The sequence below is a fragment of the Vicugna pacos genome, unplaced genomic scaffold (assembly GCF_048564905.1).
Source record: "Vicugna pacos unplaced genomic scaffold, VicPac4 scaffold_14, whole genome shotgun sequence".
Classification (NCBI taxonomy): Eukaryota; Metazoa; Chordata; class Mammalia; order Artiodactyla; family Camelidae; genus Vicugna; species Vicugna pacos.
This window is the reverse complement of record NW_027328735.1, coordinates 3,261,476-3,279,103: the sequence shown is the minus strand read 5'-3', so window position 1 is coordinate 3,279,103 and position 17,628 is coordinate 3,261,476. Positions and strand designations below refer to the sequence as shown.

Genomic DNA, 17,628 nt, shown 5'->3' with positions numbered 1-17,628 from the left:
CCAACCAAGGGTCTAGTACCACTTAGGTACTTCCTGTGTGAAGGTTAGAAAGGACACAATTTATGTGGGGTGTATATTCCTGCATTAAATGTTTGCAATGACACGGTCTCTTCTGGACAATGCTCTGATTCTAAGAAGTAAATTAATTAGAAGGCAGTATACTTATTGGTAAGGGGAAGAGAATCAGCGCTTTTGTGTGGGTGGGTGATGAAGAGACAGGAAAAAAATCCAGCAAATGAGAATGGAATGCTTTAGGCCTCTGGAGGCATGAATTAAAAGGAAAATAAAACTTTACCTCTTGTACCTACCTCAACTTACTGTCTTGAATGAATAGTCCTTGTGCTATGAAAACAGCTAGTTTTTGGTGAAGTGTATAGACCATAACGAAATAGTTTGAAAACTATGAGAGTTTTGTTGTTTCAGGAAAGTAGATTTTGCTTAAATTCAACATGTATTTTTCATTCACTAAATACTAAAACTCATCCTGTGGCATGTGCTTTGTTTACTGTGTTATTATCCAAGTTAGACAAGGAAAGGGGGATAGACAGAAAACATCTGGAGGAGGTGGTTTTTGTGCTGGGACTGGGAAAATCTTAGTAGGTAAAAGGAGTACATCCTAACTCCAAGGATTAGCTGGAGCAAAAGTTGTGAGTTTGGAGCTAACTCTCTTGACAAGTATTTCAATCGATGTATCTCCAGAAATAGTGAAACATAAAGAAATGCTAAGGTAGTCAGATGCCAGATCTATAAAGGAATGACTAAATTATGTTTAGTTTGTGTGCTTAGAGTTGGAAAGGCATTAACTGCCACCCTGAGGATGTAAGCTTGCCTTTGGCTGGAACATAAAAGCAACATAAATTATTGACTATAAAATAGAGCATAGATTCTTCAGGACAGGAAAAAAGCATCAATTGGAATGCTTTGAGAACAGCACAAAGAAGACCATAGATAAAATTACTTCTTAAATTCTACCACATTCTGATTGTGCCATCCGAGACTGCATCATGTGACCTTTATGATTCCAAGAATCACATAAAAGAGACCATGATCCCTGGGCCGGTTCCTGCATTTATCATCCGTTCCAAACTACCCTGACTTAACACTTTTAATACTTTCCAGGATGAACCAGAAATCACTTAGTACTTTTACCTCTCTCCATGTTATATTCTTTTTCCAAATTCTTCCATTTTCTATTCTTCCTTCCAAGAAATTATTTAAAATTATACCCACATTGTTCCATCAAATGATCATATCAATCAAATATCTCTTTTTTTCTTTAAATGTTATCTTAGTCTCCAGTATAACTCTTTACTCTATTTTAAAAAAAATAAGGAAAATACAGGTACACATCTATGTTTGTTGTTCAAATAAGAAAATTGCAGATATTTGTCGACATATGCCAAATCAATATTAATCTTTGTTATCCTGCATAATCTGGTAGTCATCTGTTAGATCAGTTGTAATTAGCATGACATTCATAAACTGAGGTTGGCTGATAAGTTGGCCTTGAAAGAGAGGTAGCTGATGTATCAGCTATCACTGGCACTGGAAACCGTGGGGTACTCCCAGTTGAAGTTTAGGAAAAGACCTTCATTGGCAGATATGTTGTGATATCTTTTTGGAAAAGTAGAAGGCTCCACCATTAGTCCAAAATAATTGCTCTGTATGGGAGACAAGATGCTTTACTGAGAACTAGAAGTTGTAGTTGTAATGAAGTTCACACCACAGCCATTTGCTTCATTGTAGCTGCTTTGAGAGTGCCCGTGGACAGTGGTCAACTGATTTAAAATAGCACGTTGATCCACTGCAATATTGTTCTGGTGGTCTAAATGACATTGATGATGGAGGAGAAAAATCACCTCTGATCAGGTTAGTTGTATCACCAAGTACGTGGCTAGTAGACGGCTTTCTTATTAGAGGCATGTTTAAATTTGCAGAAAGTAAAAATGAACTTTCTACACTAGTGTCAGCCACAAAACCAGAATTATGGTTATGCACATTACCCTCTGCTTTAAAGTGCTTCTTTTTGAAATCTTAAGCCAATGAAAATACCAGAGAGCCATTTTTATTCACAACTCTTCTTTTTATTCTCACTAAAACCTGGGGACAACCTCGTTTAAGATTTCGATTATGGCAGAACTGTAGCTAAAACCAAAGGAGAAAAATTTTAGTAATATTTTAAAACAAAACACAAGACTATATTAAGCCTAACCTATGAAATCTCAGATTTCACGTTTACTATGCAATGATATTATCATAAAAATGTGTACAATGCTGACTATATTTTGAAATTCCATATTTGGAATATACACATTTAAATAGAATAGTCATCAAATTTAAGAAGTTAGCATTTGCAGCAACGGTGAAAGCAACTTTTTAAAAAAAAGCTTTAATACCTTCATTTAGATTTCTTTTAAGATTCATAGTTGCTAGGAACGTTTTGCATAATCTTGAATAGTTAAGGCACTGTCTTAATTTTTAGAAAAAATAAAGAATTTCAGCCTTTGTAGTTTTATAGAATTTCAAAATCTTGCTTTACATTTATATTACCATATTTTGATATACAAAATAAAATTTTATATATACGTTACCAAGTCATAACTACAATTACTGAATTCCTTGCTTAAAACAGAGACTTCTTTCTCTTCTGCCAGAAAGTCAGCTGGACAAGAAGATTTTTGCAAATTCTGCCGCAATTTACTAAACCCATAAATGTTAAGCTGTCTAAGTAAACTTTTCATACTTCCAGTTTCAAATAATCTGAAAGGGGCCTATCGTTCCAACACTTCCTTCTTAAAGACAGCTTCACCAATCACTATGGAAGATCCAGTATAACCCCACCAGATGGATTTAAATTGGTCACTCCCAGCCATTTTCCAGAGTTTTCCTGGAAATGTCAGAGAACGAAAATCATTATCTTCACCTGATTCTGAGACACAATGTATGTAACATGGTCTTTTTATCAAGGATTCTTCAGACAAAGTCTGAAAAGCATTTTCTTCAAACATAGACTTCAAGACAAGTCCCCAGAGATTGTTTGATCACACAATAGAGATCTACCAGAGTTTCCTGAACCAGTTGGTCCGTCTTTATGAGACACATCTTGAATTTCTGAAGAAACAGGTGTCATCTCAAATAACTTTTTCTACTGCTACTTTTCTAATCTGCATGTTTTTGAGCACTGCAGCTACAAATGCTGTTCTGGCAGGCCTGCACAGATAAACTGCTAGGCCATCACAATGGTTCTCAACTTGAGAAGATGCGACATCACAAAACGACTGGTCTCCTAGCAACCCAAGTGTAACATTAAGCCAGTGTTTATTTCTCATTCATCCAGTTAAAATGAAACATATAGGATACTTATTTTTATAGTGTGATCTGCAAATATTATCCCCACAAAATCTTTTTAAATAATTTAATTTTTTGGGTCTATGAAATAAAACCAATCTCCATACTTTTGTACACAAATTTATAACAGATTTATGAACAGAGTATAAATAATGCACAAAATATATAAAATAATTTTAAAGTTATGGAATTTAAAGTGAAATTTGTGTTAAGCCTGTACAGAAAATTTATACCTATTACATTATAATTTGTAATTAAAGTGAAACAATTTTATTTGGAAATGGAAGTAGTTATTTATCTGTTTACTTTACAATAAGTAGCTCTATATTCAAAACATGAGCAGAATAATTATCAGTGTATTTGGTATGTTTATTAATAAATGGCAAATATTTATGAAATAAAAATAGATTAAAGTAATCAATCAAACTTGAGAAATCCCTAAGGGGGTAATTTTTGTTTTAAATTGTAATTCAGTGCTATAAGTAAAACAAATAACATATTTATTTTGTTTGTAATTCATGAATTATCACCTTTTGCCATTCTTTCACTCAGAAGTTTTTCAGTCCTAGAAGGAATAAATTTTCTTGTCATCTTTATAATCCATACTCTTGGGGCTTCTGTTAAGTGTTCCAAAATGAGGTTGATAAATACACTTATAAACAAGATCCTGGGTTCAATAAACAGTGCCTTCATTAAGGGGAAAACAAACAATCAAAAACAAAGAAATAACAGTATATGTGGGTTTCGGTGGAAAAGACCAGGTAATGCATTATAGGAAGCAATATGTTTCTCAGACCTGAAACAGTTGGCATTGTTAGCATAATGCGGCATTTTAAGGCAAGTGTTTTGTACACTAATTGTTAATAAAAGCTAGGTTTTGTATCACTAAACTGTAGTAAATCCAGCTCTACCAAAATTTGTATTCTTTATTTAGACATAAATTTCATTAAACATAAGCCAAATTCAAAATGAGAGATAAAATTTTGAAATAAATAAATATTCACTCAATCTACAATGTAAATTTTTCCTTCAGTATTTGTATATTCCATTCTGTGTAAATATTAGCAAGTTGAATTCATGGCATATTATAAGTATTATAAAGTATAGTTAAGTTGGACTTAATCCTGATTCATAAATTTTATTTAACATACACAAATCAATAAATGTGATACCATCTGTTAAATAACAAATAATTGGAAAATAACAATCTCAAAATATGTAGGAAAATTATTAACAGATCTGATCTTAACTTTTAAAAAAATTCTTAACAAATTCGCTCTAGATAGAATATGACAAGACATAATAAAAGCCATATATTAAAAACTCATGACTATCTTCAAGTTCAATATTAACATACAGGAAATTTTTCCTCTGGTCCAGTAATAAGAAAAGTACCTCAATTTCACAAGTCCTAAATTACACTACTAGAAGTTCTAGCAAGAATAACTAGTCAAGAAAAAATATAAAAGGCATTCAACTGGTAAACAAGCAGTAAAATTTTTACAGATGACTTAAATATACATAGATAGAAACCTCCATACACTCCTCCAGTGACTGTTAGAAATAATGAACAAACTTAGTAAACTTGCAGAATACAAAATCAATAAACAAATATCAATTGCATTTTTATATAGGAACAGAACATTATCAGAAAGAGAAATTAGGAAAACAATTGTGTGTAAATTTATACCAAAAAGAATAAAATAGGAATATATTTGATAAGTGAAACAACAGTTCTAAACATAGATCTATAAATTACAGGTGCAAGGAATATAAGTAAACTTAATAAATGAAAGGAATTCTGTGCTTACTGATTGTATACAATGTGAGGAAATACTCTAATCTATCTTTCACTTGTTCAATCTGCCCAGCACTACTTATTGAGGAGAATCTCATTTCTTCATTTCATTCTCTTGCTTCCGTTTTCATGGGTTAATTGATCATAGGTGTGAGGGAATATATCTGGTTACTCTATTCTCTTCTTTTGATTGGTGTCAGTTTTTGAGCGAGTATCATGTAGTTTAAGTTACTAAAGCTTTGTAGGACTGTTTAACATCAGAGAACTTTACACTACTATATTTAAATTCTTTTTCAAGATTATTTTGGCAACTGAAGATCTTTGTGGTTACATATAAATTTTGAAATTATTTCTTCTATTTAATGGAAAAATCTCATGGGTATTTTGACATGAATCATACTAAATGTAGATTCATTTGGGAAGTATGGTTGTTTCAACCACATTGTTTCACATCATTAACATAAGAGATCTTTTCATTTCTTTGGATCAATTTTAATTTCCTTCATCAATGTTTTCTGTTTTTTAACGTATAGGTTTTCTCCTAATTTGTTTACTTCATTTGAACTTATTCTTTACATACATATAATTATATACATTATATTTTGAAAAATGTTTCCCACACAAATACAACAGGCAGAAGGCAGTGGCAAGACAAATTCAAAGTCCAGAATGAAAGAAATCTGATATCTAATATAACATATCAAGCAAGGTATCCATTAGAATAGAAGGAGAGTTAAATAATCTCCACAAAAGCAAATACTAAAACTATTCGGTAACAGAAAAAGAAATAATGAAACATCTACTCTAAAAATAAAGAAGCAGGATGCTATAGAAAGGAGAAAGGCATAATTAGAAAGGCAATAGATATAATGACTTACAGCAGTATAAATATGATGTAAAAAAGGACATCAAAATTTTTATGTGTCAGAGCATGAAACAGGACAAAACAGAGTATTTTCTTCTTGTTTCTGTTCTCTGTATGATGCGTTTGAGTTTGTATTCATTTCAGTTAATATAAACAGATATAGTAATGGGTCAATATACATACAAAACAGGGTAACCATAAGTCAAAATCTTACAATGAAGTCACAAAGCCAGAAAAAAACCAAGATAATAAAAGAAAACTTATAAAGCCACAGAAAGATAAAGAAATGAACATAAAGGAAATACCAAATCAACTGGAAAATGAAGTTCAAAATGGAAATAAACACCAGTTTATCAATAATTTTTACAAATGATATTGGAATTAGTGCTTCAATCAAAAGATATATATTGCCAGATTGGATAATATAACAGGACCCTACATTATGAAGCATACAAGAGACCCAATTTAGAAAGAGGAACACACATCAATTCAAAGTCAGAAGATGGAAAAATATATTCCATGCAAATGGCCATGACAAGAAGGCAGGACTAGCAGTACTGACTTCACACAAAATAGGCTTTACAACAAAGGCCATAGAGAATGATAAACAAGGACATGATATAATGATTAAAGGAGCAACACACAATGAGGGTATTATACTCATTAATATATATGCACTCAATATAAGAGCACCTAAATACATAAAGCAAACACTAATAGATGAAAAGGAAGAAATCGATGGGAGCACAATCACAGTAGGAGAATATAACTCCCCATTACCATAACTAGACTGGTCTTTCAGACAGAAAATTAATAAGGGAACAAAGATACCAAAAGATATGATAAAATAATTGGATTTGGTTGATATTTTCAAAACACTACTTTTCCCCAAAACAGAATATATATTCTTTTCCAGAACACATGGAACATTTTCTAGGAAAGTTTATGTACTGAGGCACAGGAAAAGCCTCAACAAATTTAACAAGATAAAAATTATTTCAAGCATCTTTTCTGAGTATAATACCATGAAACTAGAAATCAATCACAGAAAAACAGGGAGAAAAAATGACAGCATGTAAATTAAAAAAATGGTACTTTAAAAAGTTGGGGAGGTGAGGATTTTAAAGAAGAAATTAAGAAATATCTTGAGAAATATGACACAACACTACACAAAGTCTATGGAATACAGTTAAAGCAGTCTTAAGAGGGAAGTTCACTCTGACAATGTCAGCCTCAAAGTATAAGAGCAATTTAAAATAACTAATCTAAAGTTCTATTTAAACTAATCACGAAGAGAAGAGCAAACAAAACCAAAAGTCAGCAGAAAGTGGGAAAATAAAGATCAAAGGAGAAAGAATTGAAATAAAGATTAAAAAATAGAAAAAATCAATCAAACTGTTTTTTGAAATAGTCAACAAAATTGACAAAACTCAGAACAGGCTCACCAACAAGAAAAGAGAGAGAACACAAAAAACATAAGAAATGAAAATTTAGAAACTAAAAGAGTACATCAAATTTGCAAAATATCATAAGGTAATACCATGAGCAACTGCATGAAAACAAACTTGATAACCTAGAAGAAATGGAGAAGTTTCTGGAAACATTCAGCCCACCATTATTGCATCAAGAAGAAAATGATCATTTGAACAGACAGATCACCAGAAATGGAATACAATTATCAATAAAATAAAAAATCCCTGCAAACAATAATTAAGACCCAAATAGCTTCACTGGGGAATTTCACCAAACATACAAAGAAAAATCCATACCAGTCCTCCTCAAACATTTCCAAAAGATTCATATGGATAGAGTACACCCAAACTCACACCTTAAGGCCAACATCAACCTGATAACAAAACGAGACAAAGACACTACCTAAAAAGAAAACTATAGGCCAATATCATTGATAAACATAGATGTAAAAGTCCTTAAGAAATTATTAACAAACAGAATCCAACATCAAGTAAAAAAAAATCATACACCATTATCAAGTTAGGTTCATCCCAGGAACACAAGGATGGTGTAACATATGCAAATCAATCAATCAATAGTGATACAACTTATCAACTAAACAGAGGACATGAAACCATATGATAATCTAAGTAGATGCAGAAAAAACATTTGATAACATTTAACACCTATCTGCAAAAAATATTCTTATCACAGTGGGTACAGAGGGACCATATCTCAACATAATAATAGCTATTTATGACAAATATATAGCCAGCAAAATACTCAATGGTTAAAAACTGTAACCCTTCTCACAAAAACCTGAGACAAGACAAGGTTGCCAATTCTCACAATTTCAATTCAATATTGTCTTGGAAGTCCTAGCCACAATGTTCAGGCAAGAAAATTTCATTTCCTATCAAATTATGCAAAACATTTCTTTTTAGGACTGAAACAAATGATCCTAAGATTTAAATAGAGCCATAAAAAACCATAGTTTCCAAAACAATATTGAAGTAAAAAAAAAGAGGCTTCAGGAATAATCCATCAGGTCTCCATACACTATTGCAGAGCTACAATAATGACATTGACATGATATTGGTACAGAAACAGGCATATGGACCAATGGAAGAGAGTAGAGAGCCTAGGAATAAATCTACAGGCCTTTGTTCAATTAATCTTTGACAGAGTAGCCAGGAATATGACAGAGAAAAGACCATCTCTTCACCAACTTGTGGGAAAACTGGATAGCAGCATGCAGAGAAATGGAGTTAGAGCACTCCTTGAATCCATACACAAGAATAAACTCAAAATATCTTGAAGAATTAAATGTAAGGTAAGACACAGTAAATCTCCTTGAACAAAACATAGGCAAAACACTCTGACATAAATAGCAGCAATGATCTCCTAGAACAGCCTACTCAGGTAATGGATGTAAGAGCAAAATTAATAAATGGGACCTAATAAAACTTATAAGCTTTTGCACAGCAAAGGGAACCAAAACCAAACAAAATGACAAACTACAGGATTAAAGAAAATATTTAGAAGTGATGCAACTGACAAAGTCTTAATTTCCAAAATATAAAGACTTCATACAACCTAATAATATTAAAAAAAAACAAGAAACCCAATCTGAAAATATGCAGAATCCCTAAACAAGCAATTCTCCAATAGAGCCATTCAAATGCCACACAGATATATGGAAAAAAAATTGCTATCATTATCAGAGAAGGGCAATTCAAAACTATAATGATATATCACTTCCCAGTAGTAACAATGGTCATCATTCAAAAGTCCACAAACAATAAATGCTGGGGAAGATGTGGAGAAATGGAACCTTCCTACACTGCTGGTAGAATGTAGTTTGGTGCAGTCATTTTTGAAACCAGGATGGAGTTTCCTCTAATGGATAGAAATAAACTTAAAATACGAACCAGCAATCACACTTCTGGGTATATATCAAAGGGAACCCTATTTCAAGAAGCCACCTGCACCACAATGTCCTTAGCAGTGCTGTATACAACAGCCACAATATGGAAGTAACCTAATTGTCCAAAAACAGATGACATAATTCAGATGTTATGCCGTATTTACACAATGGAATAATATTCTGCAATAAAAAATGATAAAACAATGACATTTGCAGCAAAATGGATGTCCACAAAAAGTGTCAATCTAATTGAAGTAAGCCAGAAAAAGAAAGAAATATAATACATGACATTACATATGAAGAAGCTTAAAAAAATATTTGGATAAGAACACAATGATTTCATCTACAAAACTGAAATACACTCGCAGATCTACTAAACAATTTTATGATTACTGCGGAAAGGGGCTGCTAGAGGATATATTTGGGAGCAGTAGATTTATAAATTTATCCACTATATATAAAAATAGATATTTTCTAAAATTTCTTTTGTATGACATAGGGCAGTATGTTAAATATTGTGAAGTAATATTTTATAGGCACAGAATTATATGCATCTACAGGGATACTATGCTATACACCACAGATTGATGCATTATAAATGGCATTTTTCAATGATAAATAAAAAATAAATATGTAAATAAATAAATAGATTAATTAATTAATAATGTAATAAAAGAAATACAAATATTCACACTACTTAACTTTACACATCAAGAATCTAGGAGAAAACAGAAAGAATAAAGAAGAAAATTGAATCAATGAGAGTAAGGCAAATAACAAGAGAAACAATTCAAAAGATAACATAAATACCAAAGTCTGTTTCTTTTAAAGATAAAGTAGACAAACGTTTAGGTTGTCTAAGAAAAAAAAACTTAAATAAAATTAGAAATAATAGAGAAGATATTACCACTGATGTTGTAGAGATGCATAGCACATAAGAAATTAACACTAGCCAACAATTTGAATGACCTAGAACAAAAGACAAATTCCCAGAAACATATGTCTTCCAATACTGAATCAAGAAGAAATTAGAAAGTTAAATAAGGCAAAAGTGTGTATGAGTAAATCAGTAATCCAAACCTCACAAACCAGAAAAAATTTACAAGTTGGCTTTACCGGTGAATTCTGTCATGTATTTGAAGACAATTTTTCACTAATTCTTCCAAAAATCTTCCAAGAATTTGAAGGGGTGAAAGTTTCCAAACTTCTTTTATGATGCCTGGTTTATTTGCATAACAATGTTAGAACGGACATTAGATGCAAAATATGGAATATTATCCCTGATGAAAATATGTGTCAAAATTCTCAACAAAACAGAAGGAAAATGAATTCAACAACACATTTAATGTATCATACACATATATGAGTAAAGGGATTTATCCCTTGGTTTAAGATACTTCAAAATACTCAGATCAATAAAGGTGACATGCCACACTAATAGAATGAGAAATAAAACTCACATAATCATTTCAACAGGTGCAAAAAGAGCATTGTATACAATGCAACATCCTTCTAAGATACTCCCAACAAATTAAATTAACCATGTCAGTGGCACGATATCAAATACACACAAACACTGTGCGGAGAGAAGCGGAGCATTTCTCTTTTTATTGATTCTTAGAGAAAGGGTTTATATATGACATGCACAATGCCTCACATATCATCTAAGTTATAACAATGTTAATAATCTTTAGCTATTTATGTCCCCATGCTCCTGCAGTAAGCACAGGATGTGAAATGATCAAGGATTGTTTTAAAGTTCATCACGGAACTTCATTAAGTAGGCCATCTCTTATCCAGCTGGCTGTGCCTGTCTTAGGTTGTCCCCCTATGAGGATCTTATCCAGCATAGGCTCTCCAGCCATGCAATGAGCAGGCCATTTCTTATCCAGCCTGGATATGTGACATTCCTCACAGCTTGTTTATCAGTTCAGCCCATGGGCTTATCCTCTAGAGCCTTCAGACTGGAGCTTGCAAACCAAACATTCCTTGACAGAAAAATAGATGAACAAAATTTGATGTATATATGCAATGGAATCAATACATTTCATTCCTATCAAGAGTGTCCACGGTGTTCCTTTTTCTTCACAACCTCACCAAAATCTATTTCTTATCTTTTTGATGAGAACCTTCTGAAAATTGTGAGGTCTTGTCTAATTTTTGGTTTATGACTTTCCTAATAATTTATAACTATGAACATATTTACATGTGTCATTTAGCCAACGGTATGTTTTCTACAGATAATTGATTCAGATATATCTATTCACTTCCTATGGACTTTTTTTAATAGATTGGTTTTTGTCACTGTTGTGCGATAAGAGTTTGCCATATATTTGGATATTAACACTTAATTGAAAAATATCACTTTCAAATATATTCTCCCAATGTGTTGGTTGACTTTTCATTTTATTGATCATTTCTTCTGCAGTGTAAATCTATTTAGAGTGATACAATCATAATTTGTTAGTTTTGCTTCTGATTCCCTTGCCAGAGGAGACATGTAGAATCAATTTAAGTCCAATGTCAGAGTGTACTTCTTATATTTTACCCTAGGATTCTTTGTTTTCATGTTTTATGCTTTATGTACCCAGGAGTGGGATTGCTGTGTCATATGATAGGTCTATTTTAATTATTTAAAGGAACTTCCATACTGTTTCCAAAGTTGATGCACCAATATTCATTCCCACCAACAGGGTTGGAGAGTCCCTTTTTCTCCACAACTTCCCCAGTGTTTATTATTTGTAGACATTTTGATGACAGCCCTTCTCACTAGTGTGAGTTAAAACATTATTAAATTTTTGTCTTGCATTTGTATAATGATTAGCTATGTGAGCATGTTTTTATGTTTCTGATTGTCATCTGTGTGTCTTCTTTAGGGAATTGTCTTCTGCTCATTTTCTGGCTCAGTTGTTTGTAGATTTTTGAAATGGAGTTATATGAACGATTTGTGTATTTTAGAAATTAGCCTCTTGTTGATTGCACTGTTTCCTAATGTTTCCTCCCATTTGGAAGTTCATATTTTCATTCTGTTTATTTTGCTATGTAGAAGGTTTTAAGTTTAATTAGGACCTATTTGTTTATTTTGCTTTTATTGTTTTCAGCTTGGGAGATTGACATAAGAAAATTTCGCTACAATTTATGTCTTGTTTTGCCTATGTTAGATTCCAGGAGTTTTATTGTGTCATGTATTAGATTCAGATATTTAAAACATTTTGAGCATATTTTTGTACAGTGTGAGGGAGTGTTCTAATTTCATTGATTTACATGTAGCTGTGTAGCTTTCTCAAAATCACTTGCTGAAAACTGTCTTATAGGCATTGTATATTTTTGTTTCCTTTGTCATAATTTATTTGACCATAGGTGTGATGTTTTATTTCTGCCTCTGTGTTCTGTTCCAGTGATATACACGTTTGTTCATTTTCCAGTATTGTGCTGTATTGATTACTTTTTTTGTAATAGAGTCTGATATCTGGGAGGGTTATGGGTTGTGACTCCAACTTTCTTCTATTTCCTCATTGTTTCTTTTGAAGTTCTGGTACTTTTGCTGTTCCATACAAATGTTAGGACTTTTCTAATTTCTGTGGAATATATCATGTATTTCGATATGAATCACTTTATATTTGAGGATATCATTGTTTTATGTATATTTTAACAATATTATTTCCTCTAAACTGAGACCTTGAGATTTCTTTCTATGTTTTGCATCATCTTCAAATTTATTTATCAGTGTCCTATTGATATTATTATCTTGGTTCATTCAAACCTATTAATAGGTTTTTCATTTTTGACCTGATATCATATGGACTTTTTAAAATTATGGAATATTTAATTGTTAGTGTAAAGAAATGTGACAGTTTTTGTATATAAATCATGAATCATGCTACTTTGCTAAGTGTCTTTATTAGTTTTATTTGTTTTGGGTTGGAGAATCTTTAGGGTTCTCTATATAGGTTATTATGTCATCTAAAATAATTACACTTTTACTTCATTCAATCCAACTTGAATAAATTTATTTCTATTCCGATTGCTGTTGCAAGGACTTCCCATACTGTGTTTAATAGAAATGGTGAGTGTGGGCATCCTTGTCTTATTCCTTAATTTGGCTTTCAGTTATTCACATTTGCATATTATGTTGTCTGTGTGTCTGTTATTTATGACTTTAGTTATGTTGAGATATATTTCCTGAATCCTACTTTGGTAAGAGGTTTCTGTTGTTGTTGTTTCTGTTGTTTTTTGTTGTTGCTATTGTTGCTGCTTTTTCAATGAGGAAAAGTTGAAGTTTTTGAACTGTTTTTATGGATTTATTGGGATGACCACGTCACTTTCCCTTTTTCTGTTGCGAATGTGATGTATCAAACTGATTGATTTCATGTGTGTTCCACCTCTCTTATGATCCTGCAATGAATTAAAGTTGATCATGGTGTATAATTCATTTTAGGTATTGCTGGATTTAGCTTGCTAATAATATTTTTAAGAATTTTTACATCTATATCAATCAAAGATATTGGCTTGAAATTCACTTTGCCTGTACTTTGTTTGTTGACTTTGCTATCAGGGTGATGAAAGCTTCATAGAATTAATTTGTGAGTTTCCCACATCTTCACTGTTTTTGAATAGTTTGAAGAGCATAAGTTCTGCTTTGAATTTTTGTACAGTTTTCCACGGGAGCTGTTTAAATCTGCACTAACTTTTAATGATTTTTTTAAATGCAGATTCTTTCATTCTTCTAGTAAACAGTTTGTTCAAATTATTTGTTTCTTCTTATCCCTGTCTCTTTCTAGACATTTGTCTATTTCTTCTAAGTTGTCCAGTTTATTGGCATGTAAGTGTTGACAAAATAATCCCTTTATTGTATATCTGTTGGAACAATTGTTATTTCTCCACATTTATTTCTGACTTTATTTCTTTGGAGCATCTCTTTTTTCTTCATGATGCACCTGGCTTGAGGTTTTTTGATTTTGCTTATCTTTAAAAGAAAACAAAAACAAAATTTTTGGTTTTACTACTCTTTTGCATAGTTGTATTTCTCTCTAATATATATTTACACCTGTAATATTTAAGTTCATGTATTTTTCTTTTTTAACATTTTTATTGACTTTTAATCATTTTGCAAAGTTGTCTCAAATTCCATTGTAGAGCACAATTATTTATTTACAATGAACATATATACATTTGTTGTCCCATTTCTTTCCTTGTGAGCTGCCGTAAGATCTTTTATATATTTCCCTGTCCTATACAGTACAATCCTGTTTATCAATCTTACAATTTTGAACTCCAAGCCTATCTATTCCCACACCACACCCACTTGGCAATCAAAACTTTGTATTCTCTGCCTGTAAGTCTATTTCTCTTTTGTATTTTGCGTTTTTTGTTTGGTTTGGTTTTGTTTTTAGATTCCACAAATGAGCATTCTCATATGGTATTTTTCTTTCTCTTTCTGGCTTACTTCACGTAGACTGATTTTCTCCAGGAGCACCCATGTTGCTGAAAATGGCGTTATGTTGTCAGTTTATAAGTCTGACTACTATTCCATTGTATAAATATACCACCTCTTCTTTATCTAGTCAACTTTCGATGGACATTTAGGGTATTTCCATGTCTTGGCTATTGTAAATAGTGCTGGCTATGAACATTGGTGTGCAGGTGTCATCCTGAATTAAGGTTTCTTGTGGATTTATGCCCAGGAGCGGGATTTGGGTTATATGATGTCTATTCCTAGGCTTTTAAGGAATCTTCATTCTGTTTTGCACAGTTGCTGCACCAAGCTGCATTGCCACCAGCAATGAAGGAAGGTACCCTGTTCTACAAAGCCTCTGCAGTATTTGTCATTTGTGGATTTTTCAGTGATGGCCATTCTGACTGGTGTGAGGTGATACCTCATTGCAGTTTTGATTTGCATTTCTTTGATAATAAGTGATATTGAGCATTTTCTGTTGTGCTTTTTGATCATTTGTTTGCCTTCCTTGGAGAATTGCTTGTTTAGGTCTTCTGCCCAATTTTGCATTGGGTTGTTTATTTTCTCTTCTTCAGTTGGATGAGCTGCTTATATAATCTGGAGATCAACTCTTTGACGGTTTCATATGAAAATTTTTTCCCATTCCGTAGGTTGTCTTTCTGTTTTACTTCCGGTTTCTTTACTGTGCAGAAGCTTGTAAGTTTCATGAGGTCTCATTTGTTTATTCTTGCTTTTATTTCTTCTATGAGAAAATTTTCGAGACTTTTGTCAGATAACGTTTTGCCTATATTTTCCTCTTGGTGGTTTATTGTATTTTGCCTTATGTTTAAGTCTTTGATCCATTCTGAGTTTATTTTTGTGCATGGTGTTCTAGCTTCATTGAATTATATGCTGCTGTCCAGTTTTCCAAATACCAGTTGCTGAAGAGACTATCTCTTTTCCATTGTAATTTCTTGCCTCCTTTGTCTAAGATTAATTCACCATTTTCGGTTTCATTTCTGGGCTCTCTATTCTGTGCCATTGGCCTATATGTATGTTTAACTACCAATACAGTGCTGTCATGTTGACTGTAGCTCTATAGTATTATCTGAATCATTAGCTTTAAGAAATGCCACTGATATCTGAACCTTAATCTTGTAACCTGCTATCTTGCTGAATTCTTTGATCAGCTGTAGTAAATTCATTCTGGATCTTGTAGGGTTTTCTATAAATAGTAACATATTATCTGCATATAGTTTGACATTTATCTCTTCCTTTTCAATTTTCATCCCTTTTACCTGTCTCTCTTGTTTGATTGCTGTGGCTAGGACTTCCAAGACTATCTTGAGTAGGAGTCGTGATAGTGTGCATCCATTTACTGTCCCAGATTTTAGTAGGAAGGATTTGACTTTCTCAACTTTGAATACTATGCTGGCTGTAGGTTTGATATCTATAGCTTTCATGATGCTGAGATATATTCCCTCTATGCCCACTTTGGTGAGAGTTCTTATCATACGTGGGTGTTGAATTTTATCAAATGCTTTTCCTGCATCTATTGAGATGATCATGTGGTTTTGGTTCTTTCTCTTGTGGATGTGCTGTATTACATTGATTTGCTTAAGTAAACCACCCCTGTGTCCCTGGCATGATCCCCACTTGGTCATGATACATAATATTTTTTTCTGTGTTCTTGGGTTGTATTTGCTACTATTTTGGTGAGGATTTTGGCGTCTGTGTTCATCAGTGATATTGGCCTATAATCCTCTTTTTTGATTGTTTCTTTGCCTGGTTGTGGTATCAGGGTGATTGTGGCTTTATAGAATGTCTTTGGGAGTATTCCTTCCTTTTCAATCTTCTGGAAAAATTTGAGAAGGACTGGTATGAGTTTTTTTGTTTGGTAGAATTCCGCTGTGAATCCATCCGCTGCTGGACTGTTATTTGTTGGGAGGTTTTATATTGCTATTTTGATTTCATTTCTTGTGCTCTGTTTGTTCAAGTGGTCAGTTTCATCTTCATTCTGTCTTGCTGGACAGTATGTTTCCAGAAACTTGTCCATCTCTTCTAGGTTATACAGTTTGATTCCATATACTCTTCAAAATATTCTCATATGATATACTATATTTCTATTTTTTGTTGTAATTTCTCCATTCTCCTTTCTTATTTTGCTAATTTGTGCTCTCTCTCTGTTCTTCTTTTTGAGTTTGGACAGAGGTTTGTCGATTTTACTTACTTTTTGGAAAAACCAGCTTTTGGATTTGTTGACTTTTTCCTATGGTGTTTTTAATCTCTATTTTATTTATTTCCTCCCCATTATTGATGATTTCATTCCTTGTGCTGCCTTTTAGGTTGTGTGTTCTTCTTTATCTAGTTCATTCTGCTGGTGGGTTAAATTGTTTATTTGTGGATGTCCATTTTTGAGGAACGCCTGTATCACTACAAACTCCCCTCTCAGCACTGCTTTTACTGTGTCCCATAAATTTTGTATGGTTTTGCTTTCATTTTCTTTTGTTTCAAGGTACTTTTTCATTTCAGCTTTGATATCTTCATTGACCCATTGGGTTTTTACTAACATATTGTTTAATCCCCATTTTTTCCTTTGTTCTCCTTTGTTTCTCTGTTGTTGATTTCTTACTTCATGGCATTGTGGTCAGTAAAGTTGCTTGAGGTAATGTCTATCTTCTTAAAATTGCTGAGATTTCTTTTGTGCCCAAGTACATCATGAATCCTGGAAAATGTTCCTCGTGTACTTGAAAAGAATTTATATCCTATTTTGGGGGTTGTAATGCTCTGAAAATATCCACCAA

General features: G+C 32.6%; 1 long non-coding RNA gene across 1 annotated transcript; it reads right to left on the bottom strand.

Moving 5' to 3' along the window:
* Positions 1 to 2,062: 2,062 nt before the first annotated feature.
* On the bottom strand, positions 2,063 to 3,195 carry LOC140692608 (uncharacterized). The gene is made up of 2 exons (XR_012068169.1): positions 2,924 to 3,195; positions 2,063 to 2,145 (listed from the first exon to the last, which is right to left on the bottom strand). It is a non-coding gene; the product is annotated as an uncharacterized lncRNA (long non-coding RNA).
* Positions 3,196 to 17,628: the final 14,433 nt, after the last annotated feature.